The sequence below is a fragment of the Protopterus annectens genome, chromosome 1.part0 (assembly GCF_019279795.1).
Source record: "Protopterus annectens isolate FY-2018-M chromosome 1.part0, PAN1.0, whole genome shotgun sequence".
In the NCBI taxonomy this organism is placed as follows: domain Eukaryota; kingdom Metazoa; phylum Chordata; order Ceratodontiformes; family Protopteridae; genus Protopterus; species Protopterus annectens.
Window position 1 is genome coordinate 1,172,485,035 of NC_056725.1, and position 16,708 is coordinate 1,172,501,742.

The 16,708-nt window shown below is 44.6% G+C and overlaps 1 protein-coding gene across 1 annotated transcript in view; it reads left to right on the forward strand.

Moving 5' to 3' along the window:
- Positions 1-16,708, forward strand: part of SEC63 (SEC63 homolog, protein translocation regulator) — a 1,535,741-nt gene that overhangs the window by 885,674 nt on the left and 633,359 nt on the right. The gene's annotated exons all lie outside the window — the stretch shown is intronic.

The following is a 16,708-nucleotide window of genomic DNA, read 5'->3' on the forward strand; positions in this document are numbered from 1 at the left end:
GCCAAAATCATTAGCCATGCCTTCTGTCATTGATGCATTGGAGGTTGCCTTTGCCAGTGCATCTGTGGAGCTCGACTCCCAGTCCTCTCCTCCCAGAATGGCCAGCTACTTCTATAGGGTTCAGGATTCCAGTAAGTGCTTGTACACACATCTTGTTGCTGATCTAGCTGTGATGTCCCTGGATGCCAGCAAAGGACCTTGTCTAATAAAATTCCACCTAGGAGTCAGCTTCCCAGTGACAGGGAGAGTAAGCTGTTCAACTGCTTTGGAAGAAAGTTTATCATACTGATAACCTATCCATTTGGGCCTTACTTCAACAAATCTTTGTTTTATCAAGGGACTCTTGTCTCAGTTGAAGGACAAAGCTGAGGAGAGTGAGGATAATGACCTGATCAAGTTGTCTGGCATGCTGTCAGGTACTGCATTGATGCTTAGGATGCATCTTTCATGGTTGCAGCCATGGGTTTAGTCATGGGGGAATATGTTACGTGAGGGCTGAGGCCCTGACACATCATTCTAAAGTATCATTCCTTAATACAGCACCGGAGAAAGATCTGCTCTTTGGTTCCCTTTGCAGAACAAGTGGTTAAAGACTGGTGAAAAATGAAAAGATCATGCAACCAATGAAACAGCTATTTTAGACCCTTGTACTAGCAGTGACTCCACCAGGAGATGTCTTTTTCCACTGGAGGCCAGAAAACTAAACAGCAAAATATTAAGTAAAGCCAGTATAAAAAATGGCAAGATAATCAAAAGAGAGAGCCTGGGGACCCTTATGCTGAGCCAGTGATGCGAAGTAGCTGTGATTCACCCCTCATCCATCCCTTATCCCCACCCATTCCCTACTTCAAACCCATCTCTTTCCTCCATTACCATTCAAACAATAGTAGTAGTGTAAAAAATAGGCTAGATGTATCCTGTAAGTCTTGGTTCAGGGATACAGGCTTCTTTTCTTAGAAAAGCCAAAGTTCTCCAGTATTATTGCATTTCCAAAGAAGCAAAGACACTTTGTTGCAGAGGTCCTCAGAGACAGAGAGTACCAAAAACAGTCTTGTGCTTACCTATTCCTAGTTCCAGGGAGAGGTGGCTCATCTTAGAGCTGCCAAAGTTATCAGCTTTCTAAAAGTACCAAAGTTCAGCATGTTAACCTTGAAAGGCGTTTCTGCCCTTTATCTTTCCCCAAGTCTCTGTGATCACCCCAGACCCGACATGCTTACTTACCTTGATACACCCATATCCAGGCAAGGGAAGATGGGCTGCGTTTCAAAGCAGGGTCACCATTTCCAATTTTCTTTTTTGCCCTTTGGATTATTTACTTCACTCAGGGTACTCACAGAATGCTTGGTGCCGGTAGTTGCCTTTTGCAGGACCAAAGGTATCCATAGTTTGTTGTATCTGGATGACTGCTTGATTCAGACAGCAATCCTGGAAGAGGAGACTACTGTTAAGCCTGGTCTGCTTCTAAAAACCAAGGGATTTTCTTAAACCTGTAGAAGTCATACCTACTACCCTTGTCTGGTTCCTTTTAGCCTATCTAATACCATTTACCAAAGGGTTCTCCTCCCTTGAGAAAAAGTCCTGTTTCTGACCAATTACTTCACAGCTGTATTGCAGCAAAGTGGGATCTTCAAGGGTGTTTCTCAGGGCACTAGGTTGCATGTTCTCTTCATCTCTGAAGATTCATCCAGCAAGAATGTAAATGATAAAGCTTTAGTTTTACCTCAAAAACAGATGGAGCCAGGGCTTCCAAAATGGCTGCATACTGAGTAACAGCTTGTTTGTAGCTCTCCCATTGTGAAAACAAACTTGGCAGAGAAGGCCAGTAGACTTGTGTTTGAGTAAATTTCAGTAACTGGCTAGTAAGTACACTGACTGGATGCCAGGAATAAAGAAATACAGAAGACTTGGAAAAATCATCTACAAAAAGTGGGGAAGAAACCCTGACTGGGAGAGTTCTGCAGCTGTTCAGCAAAAGGTGATGCATCCTTCAGACATAACATACAGTAACCTACAGGAAGTTACAAGACAACTGCATACAGACCTGGTTTAAAATAAACAAAACACTGATCAGCACAAACAGCAAAAGTCTGGAACAAATGTAAGAATCTTAAACACATTCAGATGAGATGATAAATCTTCAAAAATTAGAGGTCAAAATGAAGAAAAGGCTGGTGGATGTGAGACTGCTCAGGAAGAGATGTTTCAAAAAAAAGTAATAGAATTAGAGAACAGAACCTGAGATTTTCAGCTGTACTAGAGAAGCTGGAAGGAACAGAATTGCATTAAGTTTATGAAAGCACAAAGCAGCAACTGGACACAACAGGAGTTGTTCGTTGAAAGGGCACATTGTGAGTGTGTGCTCCAAACCTTCGCTATAAGAAAGCAACCTAGACCTTTAATAGTAAGGATACAATCCTACCAGCAGAAGGAGTTGATTCTGACAAAACTGTGGCAGGAGGACAAAATACTAAATGTGGGATGCAGCAGAGTGTTTGTGGAGAATGATTATTCATTGTAAACCAGGCAAAAGAGAAGTAAATTAATTCCACTATTCAGAGAATGTCGAGATGCAGCTGTGAGATTCAACCTGCTGTATACAGCTGTCTTCAAGGTATTCTTCCCCGGAGGGACAAATTCATTTTTTGATGAAGTCCATGCTAAGGAGGAAATAAAAAAAAGTTTGTCCAACAAAAACTGAGCTGTGAAACAGGAGGTGATTCTGTTTCGTGTTCATCTGGTAATAAAGACCACAGAGAGACTGCACCTGTGAAACCTTTTCCAGTATTTCAACCGAAAATGTTGGAGACAGTAGGGAAGTATGAGAGTTGACTAGAAGAATCGAGAGGATGTTGGAAATGAAGCAGGCAGGATTTGGGTGATGGAGAAGAACAGTAATAATCAGTAACTTAATGTGGGATTACAATGCAGTAATTATTTGTGAAATATGACAGAACAAGAAAACCTGGACATACTGGACTTTTTGAAAATATGTTTGATGTGTGGAGGACTCTAAAGTATATGCTCTACTTCATATCATTAATGTTCGTAAAAATGCTTTAGGGAAGGGAAGAGAGGGGAGAACTCTAACTGTAAGTAAAGAAAACACTTTTTTCTTAATAGTACTGTATTTGTGAAGCATGGCTTTCTTTGCATGCTATTTTAAGTGTAATGAGGATTGTAAACAGGCGATGTTAAGTTGTCAATCTCGCCTTCATTCTTGCTAGATGGGTTCGGAGCCGATCCTCTGCTCCGACTCGGCCACTCCAAAAGCTCGAGAGCTAGTTTCACCGGCTCGAGGCTCCCCTATATCCCACAATGCTAGGCGGTAACTTCCCCAGATCACGTTTGCCGCTACGCGATCGAGGTGCTTTTTTCAACCGGCTCAGGTTAGTTTAAAATTTTTGACAGTTTAGTCAGTCAGAAATCCCCTTTAAGTTAGCTCCCTTTCATAACTTTATATAGTTAAATACTTTTATCCCTGTTAGTTAATTTTTCATTAGCCTTCCTATCCTAAATTATCTAACTTCCCTTGGGCCTTAGGCCCACTCCTCCCTCCCTTGGTAGTTGTAGTGTCTGTGTTTTTTGTAGGGAAATTTTTAGTTTAAGCTTTGTAGTTATAATTTAAAGTTTATTATTTTTAAAGTGTAATCGGTGTGTGTGTGTGTGTGTGTGTGTGTGTGTGTGTGTGTGTGTGTGTGTGTGTGTGTGTGTTTGTGATTACACTTTATTATTCTCTTTGGACATGTCCAAAGAATCAAAGGTCTCAGGCTTCAAGAAGTGTGACTCGTGCTGTCAGAAGATGTCTCTGACAGACTGTCACACTTCTTGTGTTTACTGCCTGGGACCTTTGCACCTGCAGGACTCATGTGCTGTTTGCCATGGCTTCAGCCCTAGAGTCCTGCAGGAGCGAAAAAATAAATTAATTCTCAGAGGCTTATTAAAGCCTGAGGGTCCCTCCACTCAGTCATCGGGGAAGACCCTCTAAGTCCTCCAGACCTTCAGCTCCAGCCTCTGAGCCGACTTCTGGGGGCTCTAAGTCCATTCGAACATCGGCTCCGGCCGGAGCCGATGAATCTCGAATGCATGTACCTATGCTGTCCTCGGCTCCGGCCGGAGCCGAGGAAGACATAACTGAGTCGGCTCCAATAAAGTTGTTGGCGCCGACAACTAAGAAGAGGTCCCGCTCCCCATCTATCGGCTCCGTTCATTCGGCTCCAGCATCACCTTTGCTGTCTGAACGGAGCCATAGATCCCACTCTTCTAGGTCTTCCAGGTTATCGGACCACGACCTTCAGAGAGTAGTGAGTTGACTTCTTAAGTCCGAGGCATTAGCCCAAATGCTTCAAAGTCCGACTCAACAGTCGAAGACTATCCCCACCACTCAAAATATTCCTCCTCTGACTCTTTTGAGTTCGGAGCCGGGGCGGTTCGGACCCAAGACTGTGGTGACATCGGAACCGATACCCTTGTCTTCGGTTCCGTCGTCGGCTCCGATTTCTTCCTTGGAAGAATCTCGGCGCCGGACTTCCCTCTTTGGCTCCGAGAGGGCTAGTGGCATCAGACCCTTGTCTGACCCCGCTCTCCCTGTCGGTGCTTCGGTGCTGGTGAGTTTGGCTCCGACATCGGCCTCGGAGCCATCACTGTCGGTGCCGGGGGAGGTTTTCAGTTTTTCGGAACGGAGACCTTCGGCTCTGCCTGACAGGGGTGCCTTTGAGGTCATGAGGAGCGTGTTAGAACCTGGTTCTAATCCACAGTCTGCTCCTTCTGCTTTTCCCTCCATGGTGCCTCCGGTGATTTCTACTCACTCACTTGTCTCCGACCGTAGAGAGCCAGCTCCTCAAGTTTCCCCTGTGGGGATCTCCTCCTCTTCCGAGGCCTCTCCTGACCCTGTAGGAGAGCCCCCTAGGAAGAGGCAGTGTAAGAGGAAGCACATTGACTCCCCTGAGTCTGTCACCTCTGACACTGATTTAGAGGATTCTGAAGGTTCCCCTCATTCCCCCTCTGAAGATGTCTCCTTTGCAGACATCCTTGAAATCTTAAAACAGAGGGGCAATTGGCCAGCCCTTAACCCTTCAGAGGATGAATCAGTGTACCTTGAGGCATTTGGCTCTCGCCCTTCCACCTCCTGGGTGTCCCCTCCCTTTGACCCCCTTATGCAAGTGGTGGCAAAGAAGGCTTGGGCGGCTCCTGACTCAGTGGAACCCACCCCCAGGAGACCATCTAAGTTCATCATGGCCCCCAAAGACAAAGAATTTCTGACCAAGGGCGTCTCTGTTGATGCTATGGTGGTGGCTGCAGCTACCAAGAAGGAGCTTAGCTGATCCTTCGGTACCTCTTCATCCTCCTAACAAGGAGTCTAGGTCGATGGACAGGTATGGGAAGCGGATGTTCTCGTCAGCGACCTTTACAATGAAATCGCTGAATTACCTGTGCCATTTTACTCTACTTCAGAGGGATTTACTCAAGGAAGCGAGTGAAATGCTGAAGGACCCAACAGCTGCGGGTTTTCAGGATAGGATGAACTCTCAGCTGGCTACCCTTAATTCTATCACCAACTCCTCCATGTGCCTCCTTTCATATGCGGCTGATGGAGCAAGTAGAGCAGCAGGTACAGGTGTAGCCTTGCGTAGGCACGCCTGGATGCGGCTTTGTAACTTTGCGGACCCCTTTAAGGCGTCTTTCACTAATTCCCCCTTTGATGGATCATCCCTGTTTGGTCCTCAAGTGAAGGAAACCTTGACTAGGTACGAGACTGATGGCAAAACTCTTTCTGCCGTCGGAGTCCGTTTTTCTACTCCTCCTAGACCTTACCCCAAAGGTCAGAAGGGGGGAAAGATGTGGTTCCGGAAACAATCTCAAGGAGACTTGCCTGACGCACAGAGTCGATTCCCCTCTAGAGGCAGAGGGGGGAACGACAATGGTAGACGCCGCCCCAGAGGCAGAGGGGGCCCGCAGAATCAGGGCAGTCGAGAATCTTTTTCTGACAAGCCCTTTCAGCATCCCTGAGGTGTTGCCCGACTGTCCACCTTCGGAGGCAGTCGGGGGAAGGTTGTCACTGTACCCAAAAGCCTGGCTATCCCTAACTCAAGACAAGTGGGTACAGTCTATCATTTCTGAAGGCTACAGAATTCCCTTTCTTTTCGTTCCGAAGCTGTCCAACAAATCCCTTCCAGACGTTCCACCCAGTCAAAGGGAACAAGCAGCATTAGAAATTTCAAAGCTGCTCGCAAAAAGAGACATTCAACCAGTGCCAGCAGACCAGGTAGGATCCGGAACCTACTCCAAATTCTTTTTGGTTCCAAAGAAAACAGGGGACTGGAGACCCATTTTGGATCTCAGCAACTTGAACAAGTTTTTCAAGAAAACAAAGTTCCGGATGGTCACGCTGCAGTCCATTCTTCCCCTTTTGGAACAGGACAGCTGGATGTGCTCTATAGATCTCCAGGATGTGTACTATCACATCAAAATGAATCGACGCTCCAGGAGATTTCTCCACTTCAGGCTGGGAACCAGTCATTTTCAATTCAGAGCCCTGCCCTTTGGTCTCGTTCACCAAATGCATGGCAGTGGTAGCTTCTCATCTGAGACCTCAAGGATTCCAGGTGTTTCCTTATTTAGACGACTGGCTCCTTACAGCCCCCACCAGGCATCTCTTACTCCTCGCCAGAGAACTACACCTTTCGCACATGTCAGGCTCTAGGCATCTCAATAAACTATGAAAAGTCTGTCTTGTCGCCTTGTCGTGTTATTACTTTCATAGGCGCAAATCTAGACACAGTCAAGATGTCAGCCAGACTCACAGAGCAGAGGATAGCAGACATTCACAAACAGGTCTTTCTTCTTTTACAGAACAACAAAGTCAAGGCCAGACAGGTCCTGAAAGTCTTGGGAATTATGGCTGCGGCCATCCCTCTCCTACCATTAGCCCGCTTCCACATGAGGATTTTACAATGGATGCTCTTCACACAATGGTCTTATCAAAGCCTTCCAATGTCCCATCCTATTCGGATAACTCAATCGTGCAAGAGTCATCTCTCTTGGTGGATCTCATCCCCTCAACTCCTCCTAGGGAGACCTTTTGTCCCTCCTCCTCCGGTTGCTACAGTGACAACGGATGCCTCCCTGATTGGGTGGGGGGGGGCATTTCCAGGGCAGGACAGTCCAGGGCATGTGGCAACCGTTCGAGTGCCACTTGCACATAAACGTTCTAGAGATGAGAGCAGTGCTTCTAGCGTTGCAAGCCCTACAAGACTCTCTTCCCATAGGAACTATAGCAATCCAAACAGACAACATGTCTGTAGTGTGGTACATCAACAAACAAGGCGGAACCAGGTCTTACCCCCTGTGTCGAGAGGCACTCAGACTATGGCAATGGGCGATCTCTTCTCAGCGATTTCTGTTAGCAACGCACATTCCCGGGAAATCCAATGTGATTGCGGACAAATTGAGCAGAGCTATTCTCATGCCTCACGAGTGGTCTCTGAACAACTCCGTGTTGGAGAAAGTTTTTCGAAAGTGGGGCAGGCCTTGCTGCGACCTTTTCGCTACTCCCCGAAACAGCAAGTGCGACGATTTTTTCACCCTCTTTCCCCAACCAGGCCATCCCAGCAGAGACGCTCTAGTGCACGTTTGGCCCCGGGGACTTCTCTATGCCTTCCCACTCTTCCCACTGATATCCCAGCTGATACAGAAAGCCATCGCTCAGGAAGCTTCTATGATCCTCATTGCCCCTTACTGGCCTCGACAAATTTGGTTCCCCTTTCTCCACCGTTATCTGTTGGAACAACCTTGGCATCTGGACCCAGTTCCAGACCTTTTGACCCATCAGTCGGGTCAGTTGCGCCACTCCCTTCCCTCTCTGAACCTCACAGCTTGGTTCCTCCAATTCCGACCTTAGCCAGGCTTCCGTTGATATCTCACTCAGAGATATCTTGATTGCCTCTCATAAATCTTCCACTCGGAAGATTTATCATAGCAAGTGGAAACGTTTCTCCTTTTGGGCGCAGTCAAAGAACATAGATCCTTTCACTGCTTCTATTCAATCAGTTCTAGACTTTCTAGCCGAACTTTTCCATGCAGGTTCGTCACCTTCTACCATTAGAGTTCAATTGGCTGCAATTTCGAACTTTCATGTTGAAGTTGAGTCCTCTATCATGTCTCACAAACTCTGCAAGGCCTTTTTAAAGGGAGTCTTTCTACTCAAACCACCCATCAAAGATCCTCCTCCTCAATGGGATCTCAACTTGGTTCTGGCATCATTAATTCTTCCCCCCTTTGAACCTGCGGCTTCATGTTCTATAAAATTACTTTCCTGGAAGACGCTCTTTTTAGTAGCTATCACCTCAGCTAGAAGAGTCTCTGAACTTCATGCACTGTGTAGTCGACCCCCTTATCTAGTATTTCATAAAGACAGGGTTTCCTTGCATGCTAACCCGTCCTTTTTGCCCAAAGTAGCTTCATTGGCAAATTTGAATCAAACCATTGAGCTTCCTGTGTTCTTCCCAAATTATTCTAATAGGTCAGAACAAAAGTTGTACAGTTTAGATATTCACCGCCAGCTTAGGTACTATCTAGATAGGACCAAACAATTCAGGAAATCTGGCCAACTGTTTGTTTCTTATGCAGAAGGTAGAATGGGCCTTCCAGTCTCTAAAGTCTCTCTCTCTAGATGGCTTTCTTCGTTGATTACCCTAGTGTATGAAATACATCAACGGTTGCCATCCAAACCCAGGGCTCATTCAACTAGAGCTTTAGCCACCTCAGTAGCTTTTCAAGATAGGCTGCCTATTGATTCGATTTGTTCTGCAGCTACTTGGGCTTCTCCACATACCTTCATTTCTCATTAGAGACCGGGCCAACTTTGGTTCCACTGTACTCAAGAGTCTGTTCCGATAGGCCACCCGGGACAAGGTGCTAGGGACGTGGTCCCATCTAGCAAGAATGAAGGCGAGATTGACAACTTAACATTTAGAAGTTATGTACCTACCATAACGTTCCATGTTAGTTGTCTTCTTCGCCTTCTTTCTTAGGCCCCACCCTCCTTCCCTAGCCAGGACAGACGTAGAAGAGGGTGACTGTTCTTCCCTCTTCCCAAGGTAGTTAGCCTCCTTCCTGTTGCCAAAACTTCTTTGAGAGGTAGGCCCTAGTTTAGCTTCAGTGGGGGCTTCTCCTAGCATTTCAGGTTCTGTACCTAAGAAACATATGCTTAAAATGGCAGAAGCCTGATAAGAGGGGCCTAGGTGGAACCAGACTTTGAGTTTTTGACAGTGTTCAGAGGTTTCAGGTCTTTCTCGGAAGACTTGCAGGAGTATCCTACTTATTCTCTTTGCCTCCTGCTCCTGTTAAGCCTGATAGGTATTATAGGGCAATTTAGCTGAGCATGTTAAGACAAGGATTTGGATGCTCCTTTACAGTCTGGTTGTGTTGTTTGATCCGCCTGTGTAAGCAGTTTTAAAGAAAATGGAGGACAAAGCTAAGTCTATGCAAACTGTTAAAGATTTTTTGTATCAGAAAGGCCTAGATTATTTTATTCTTCTGTTCCGGCAGTACCAGAAAGGGGAACACGGGAGACCAATTTTATTTATCTCTCCTCAACACTTATATGGACATTCCCAAGTTCAGATGTTGGCGTTACAACACAGCTTTACCTCTGCTGGGCAAAGATCACACTGGATGGTACTCTAGATCTCAAGGAAGCTTACCTTCATGATTGCTTACTTCAGGCTTCAAGGATTCAAATCTATCCTTACTTGACACGACTGCCTGCTTCTGGCCAAGAAAAGGAAGACCTTGTACAAAGATGCCTAGGGTATTCTGTGAAGAAAAATAGTCCAGTCTAGTACCCCCCTCAAAGACATGCTTTCTGGGTGTGAGACCATCTAACTCAACATGAAGGAGATGTTAGCAGTCCAATACTAATGGCTTTCACAGAGTTACTTCCGTGGGCAGGTGTTGATTCTAACAGACAACACAACTGTCATGTGGTACATCAACAAGCAAGGGGGACATTCTTATTATCCTCTGCAATGGCAGCATGAATTTATGATTTTACGCTGCGCTTGGCTGCAACTTCTCTCAAGCAAGGTTTCTGCCAGGAGCACAGAACAGCAGATGTGTTAAGCAGACAAATCATGGATGGATCCTCAGTGGAAACTGATCTTCATCTGTATTTCAAAAAATTGGGTGTCTTGGGGGAACTCCAGACATAGATCTGTTAAACTACCCACTAAACACCAGTGTACAGTATTGCACAAATCATCACTCAGCTGGAAAAGTGGATCTCTGTCTCTTCAGTTTTGGAAGAACCTTCATGTGTATGCTTTTCCTCCTCTACCTCTTCTTCAAAAGGTACTATTAAAGCTGAGCCTAATTTGAGGGCGGCTCTTCAATACCTTACTGAGTTATTAATACTTGTCAGGAAGCTTTCTTTTCTGTTGTTGGCTACTTCTTCTGAAAGGGGTTGTCTGAGTTGCAGGCCCTTAGCCATTGATTTTTGATTTTCCATTTAAGGATAGATATCATTACGAAATCCTTCCTTTATGCCTAAGGTGGGTTCTAATGTGGCTTTAAACCAAACAAACTATTCATTTGCCTGCTTTTTGCAGACCCCCAAAATAAAGGGGAAATGATTTTGCACACTTTAGATGTACACAGGCAATAAGCAGGACTAAGGTTTAGGCAGTTGTTTGTTTTGTTTCTTTTTTTTTTTTGAGTTCACAGGGCTGTCCCAAGTCAAACACTATTTCTAGGTGGATTGGGGCTGCTTTTGCATTATTTTTGTTGCCCCATCATGGCAAGGAGATTCCAGCTGGGATTAGACCTCATTCCAACAGCTACTGTTCAGTGCATACTTTCTCTAAGCATTATCACCTTCCTATCTACTCTAAGTCTAGGGCTGGTTTCTGCAGCAATGGAAGGCGAAGAACATAGTACAGTTTTGTACCTACCATAATCAGACGCTTCTGACTGACGCCAGCCTTATACTCTGGTATTCGGGCCGACCGGATCGACTATACCCACTAGTAAGGACTGCAGCAATGGAATCCTCTAACATCTACATTTTCTTTGTTCCTTATGGAAATTTATTGCTGGTATTAGCTTTCAAATGAGATCTGAGGAAGTTACCGCCTAGCATTGTGGGATATAGGGGAGCCTCGAGCCGGTGAAACTAGCTCTCGAGCTTTTGGAGTGGCCGAGTCGGAGCCGAGGATCGGCTCCGAACCCATCTAGCAAGAAAGAAGGTGAGAAGAAGACAACTAACATGGAACGTTATGGTAGGTACATAACTTCTAATTTTTTCTCCCCTCTCATCTTTTTCTTGTATAGTTTTGAGAAATATAGGCAGTGCAATGATTTAAAAAAGGTGCCTGGTTAAAAAGGCATGACAAAGTTCAAATTAATGTGCTTTTTTTTCATTCTTGCATGGGGAAATGACTGATTAAGGACCTTTAAGAGACACAGAGTAAGTAAATGAAAAAGAATATTGAATATTATGAGGCTTTTTTCTAGCAATTGCATGCAAGTATACTAAGTAGCATTTCTGCAGCTGGTCTTCATGTATCCATAGAGACAGTCTGATAAAAATAAACTGGAGACTGTCTGGTGGAAGGGGATTGGCTGAGGGAAAAGAAAAAAAAAGAGCAAAAAAAGATCGGAAGAATTGGCTTGGACATTATGTTCTCTTCAAACAATCAGGGGTTTTCCAAAGATGTGACAGCTTTTAAAGAAAATACAAAACCAATTAGACTTGAAGTAAAGTTTTCTTAGTTTTTTTAAATGCAATGGGGATACTAATATGAACAGGTTCTTTTTTTTGTGTTTTTTCTTTCACCCTTCTCTCTTTTTCTTTGTTCAGTTTTAAGAAATATAGGCAGTGCGTTGAAAAAAAAAAGGAGCGGAGGCCTTGCTGAGTCTATGGTGGCTGCCAATTACTAAAAAATGGAAATCAAAGTCTAGACCAACTTTACTAGAAGTAGTGAATATAGTAACTGGAATTGGGATGTTTAGAAAAGGGAATGTGCAAACTACCTGGAAAAAAAATGAGAATTGTGGGAACAATATGCAGAGCAGGAACGACGTTTAAGTGAAAGAATTTGAATGAGCCATATAATGCTTAACTGATAATGACTGGATGGATTATAAGTGATGTATAATGTTTGCAACTACAGTTGTTTCAATGGTGTCTGTGATGTATACTGTTTGCAACTAAAGTGGTGTCATTTTGTTTGTTTTTTTTATTTATATAAATGTAAGATTGCTTATGTCATATATGAAAATTTAATAAAGATGTTTGTTGGGGGAAAAAAAACAGATGGAGCCAGCATACCCTGTCTTATCTCTCTGTCTGTCTCTGTCCTACCATTTCTCATCAAAGAGTATCTCATAGTGAGAGCCGCATGTGAGCCTCTGTCGGGAGATCCCATTTGAGGTAGGCCCAGTCTCCTCGATACTAACAGATTTCTCAGAAAAAGCCTAGGGAGCCCAGCTGTGGAATTTAAAGATCCAGAGATCTGTATCAAAGTCATGGAAGAAAATACATCAACCTCAAGGAAATGTTGGCAAATAATACTAGCTATTAAGATACTGAAACCCATTTGGAAACCAGCACTCCTAACAGACCTCAACGAGCAGGGGTCACATCACTTTAATACTTACTGTGCAGGCTGGGAGTGGAGGTGTAACATTTTACCCAGGAGTCCGGAATGACCCTGAAGGCATCCTGCATCTCTTCTTTGGAAAAGCTCCCTTGTAGGTCAGCTGAGCATGATAAAGGTGAACTTTTACAAGTGGGTACTCTGTATGGATGTCTTTCTGCTCTGGGTTCACAAGAGGGGTGTGCTAGAAATCTTTCTTATTTCATTTGTATAGTTAAACATGGAAAAGGAAAGAACAGGGTTTTAAGAAATGCAGGAAGTGTAGCCACAAGATCCATCTTCCCCGAGAGTGCAAATTACTTGTGTGGTTTGTTTGCGGGGGGGGGGGGGTTCTACCATTCATCTGTTGACAGGTTCACTTGTAAGGCTTTGGTCTGAGGACCCTCTAAGTCTGCAGAAACAAACTGGTAATTAAAGGATTTCTGCAACTTTATTCCAAGGCATATAAACTAGAAAGTCGGGCTAAAGATAAGGAGGAGCCCCGAGAAAAGCAAAAATGTGACTGCATTGTTGGCTCCAAAGCTTCCTAGGGAAGATTCTTTCACTTGAAATATATATCTGCTTCATCAGCTCCAGAGAGGTCAGTGCTGATAATTATTCCACGTGTCTCCTAAGAAGTTGCTGAGCCAAGCCTCTTTGGAGTGTGAGCTTTCTCGTTTACCTTCTCAGCCACTTTCTGTTTCTTTATACAGGTCCTTGATTGCTTCATATGTTAAGTTGGATTGCATGATAAAGCTGTTTTTCAAGATATCGATTGAGATGAGTGCCCTTTCTTTTCTCCCTCTGTGTCTAGGGCAGAACAGGCAAGCCCTTCTCCCATTCTTGCTCCTTTCCTGCTCCATGTCTTGTCACCAGCAGTATTGGAGCCAACGCTAATCTCAAGACCCGTTTCTTCACCGCCATTTGGTGCTTCTGCCTTGGTGCCCAAAACCTTGAATCCAGCACACTTGAGTCTGAACTTTGGTGCTGAGAGGATTTCTGTACCAACAACTCAACATTGAATCCTTGGCCCTGTCCCTGGAGCTGTTTCATATGGCTCCATTCTCTGAGTTGAGACTTCGGCCTTCAGGGGCTTGGAGCCATCCATTTTGTTGGGTTTGAGGACTCCTCCTTTGATGCAGCCCAGAGAGTGTAGCTCCTGTATTGGATGGGGGTTCCTCAGATCTGGCAGTTGCCATATCAGCTTTCAAGGTTATGGGGAAGGATGATTGCTTCAACTCTGAGAACAGAGATTCGGGCTCCTTTAGTGTTGGCTCCTCCCCTGGGAACTTGCTGCTTTGTGCCTCAGCCTCTTCATACATAGAATCAAGGATCCAGACTAAAAAAAATGTGTTCCAGTGCAGATTCAGTCCTCTGAGGGCTCTTGATTAGCCTCACCTCAGGATACGTGCCTAAGGAGTGGCGTACGGCAACTGTGGTCCCACTTCACAAAGGCGGTGCCTCCACCGACCCGGGAAATTACCGTCCCATCAGCTTGACAAGCTTGATCTGCAAAGCTATGTTGAGGATCATAATGGAACTCATAAATAAAGACATAGGAGACTTGCAGACTTTGGATCCGACCCAGTTTGGCTTTGTCAAGGGCAGATCATGCCTTTTAAACCTGGTTGACTTTTTCGAAACGGTCATCAAGGCCATTGATGAGGGAAAGGCAGTCCACACAGCCTACCTCGACCTGGCAAAGGCTTTCGACACAATACCCCACTCTCAGGTATCATTGAAAAACTCATCAGCTTAAATGTAAACCCATACGTCACAAGATGGGTTGCAAACTGGCTAAGTGACAGAACCCACAGGGTCAGAGTTGCTGGCGCCATGTCAGACTCAAAGCCTGTCACAAGTGGTGTCCCACAGGGCTCAGTCCTGGGCCCTCTCCTGTTCGGCATCTACTTTTCAGAAGTACAAGCAAACACAGGAGGATTATGGCTGACAAAATTTGCAGATGACTGTAAACTGGGCACCATAGTTGAGAACACATCTGACACAGATATCCTTCAGAAGGGTCTTATAGAAACGGATAACTGGTGCCAGAGCCATGGCCTAAAGTTAAACGCCAAAAAATGCATAGTCATACCCTTCGGGAAAAACAAGGTTACCCCTAGCTACCATATAGGTGGCAACCCACTAAGCACAGAAGAGGTTATCGGGGATCTGGGTACCCAGGTTGACAGTAACCTTTCATTTGACACTCACGTTGCCAAAGTAGTTAGGAAGACCTTCTACATTGCCCACCTGATCATGAAGGGATTCACATCCAGATCAAGGGAAGTCATCGTCCCCCTGTACTCATCACTCATCAGACCAATGATTGAGTACAATGCCCCATTCGGAATGCATCTGACACGACACCTGCAGCAACTGGAAAGGCCCCAAAAGTTCCTCACCAAAAGGATAAAGGGTCTCAAAAATATGTCCTATGCTGCCCGACTGAAGGAACTTCAGCTCTATTCAGTCGCTTACCGTCTGCTCAGAGGTGACCTGTGCCTGACATACAAGGCCATGTCCAACCCAGAATTGATTGAACATGCTTCACCTCAAAAAATCTAGATCCCTCAGAACTACAAGGGCGGGAGACTTAAACCTTGACACGGTTATTAATAGGACGTGCTGGAGGGACAGATTCATCACCCAGAGACTCCCTATGCTGTGGAACAAAATCCCGGTACATGTGAGGCAGAGCACCTCGCTGGCTTTGTTCAAGAGAAATCTTGACCAATGGATGGGGGATCGCAGATGTACCCCAGGGATTATCTCAGTGTCACTGCTTGACAGAGGCACAGCAAAATAATGGGCATAGTATCCTCCAAACTAAAGGGGTGGCGAAAGCCACAAAACTCTGGGCTAGGCTTATAAATGCCCTTGGGCAGATAGCCTAGTATGAACCTATGAACGTATGATTCGCATTACAATGTTTGAAAAGACCCTCTACTCCAGAATCAAGGAAACCATTAGAGACCAGCTTGGTACCATGTACAGTATATTTCTTTATGTGCATAATGCAGCTGTTGGAGCAGCTTGTGTAGCAGGTGTAGGCATCATGATGAAGTATCTTACCTACTTTCACCTATGAATTTGCAGACTATGTCTAGGCATCTTTTATAAATGTCCCATATGACACTTATGCAGCCAGCGTATTGTACGTTTTTTATTTTTTGTATTTTTTCCCTAACAGATTTATTTGTTTTTTCAGTTGAATTGTACAGGTTATAGGTCACATTAAAGGTGGGAAATGTTTTGAAATGATTTATTGTGGTGTTATTTTTTTATATCACAAACACCTAGCATTTTAACAGGGGTGTGTACACTTTTTATATCCACTGTACATGCCAAAGTGGCATAATTTTCAATGACTGGCCCAATGAGTGCTGAGTAAAGAGGAACAATGGCATCCCCCTAGATCTAGACACATTTGCTTTGTTTATAAGCTATGCAATATAGAAGAACTTTCTTACAACAGTAGACACATGCTGATCAAAAGTCAGATTCCCAAATCTTTAACTGGGTTAATTTTTAGGGGAATATTGTCAGTGTGGTAGTTCCCTGGAATAGATGACTTCCCAAAAGATACAGTAATGCATTTTTGTGGAATTTGATTTCAGATCATGATTTTGACACCATTTATTTATTTAAGACAAACCTTCCTGCAGGATTGCAAAGTTATTTGGGGATTCAGTGACTGCTCCTAGCTTGCAGCCATCTACAAATTTCATTAGCCAGAGCCTTTTGGTATTGGCTTTTACTTCAGAAAAGTAGATGCCAAGCATGAGGTGGCCCACCACAGAACCCTGGTGAACTCACTAGTAACTGGTCTCTTTGTAGAGGTAACTTCCCCTATTTTGATTATCTGTATCCTATCTGTGAGCTAGTTGGCCCTGCCAGTGGGTGACATAGGGGTTTATTCCCAGTTTATTTAGCTTTTCTACTACGCCTGAGTGGGGAATTATGTAAAAAGCTTTGACCAGGTTGCAGTATGCAGTGTGTACCATTTTGCCTTCATACATTGCTTTGGTGACCTTTTCAAAAAAAAAAAAATCCATCAGGTTGAGTAAGCATGA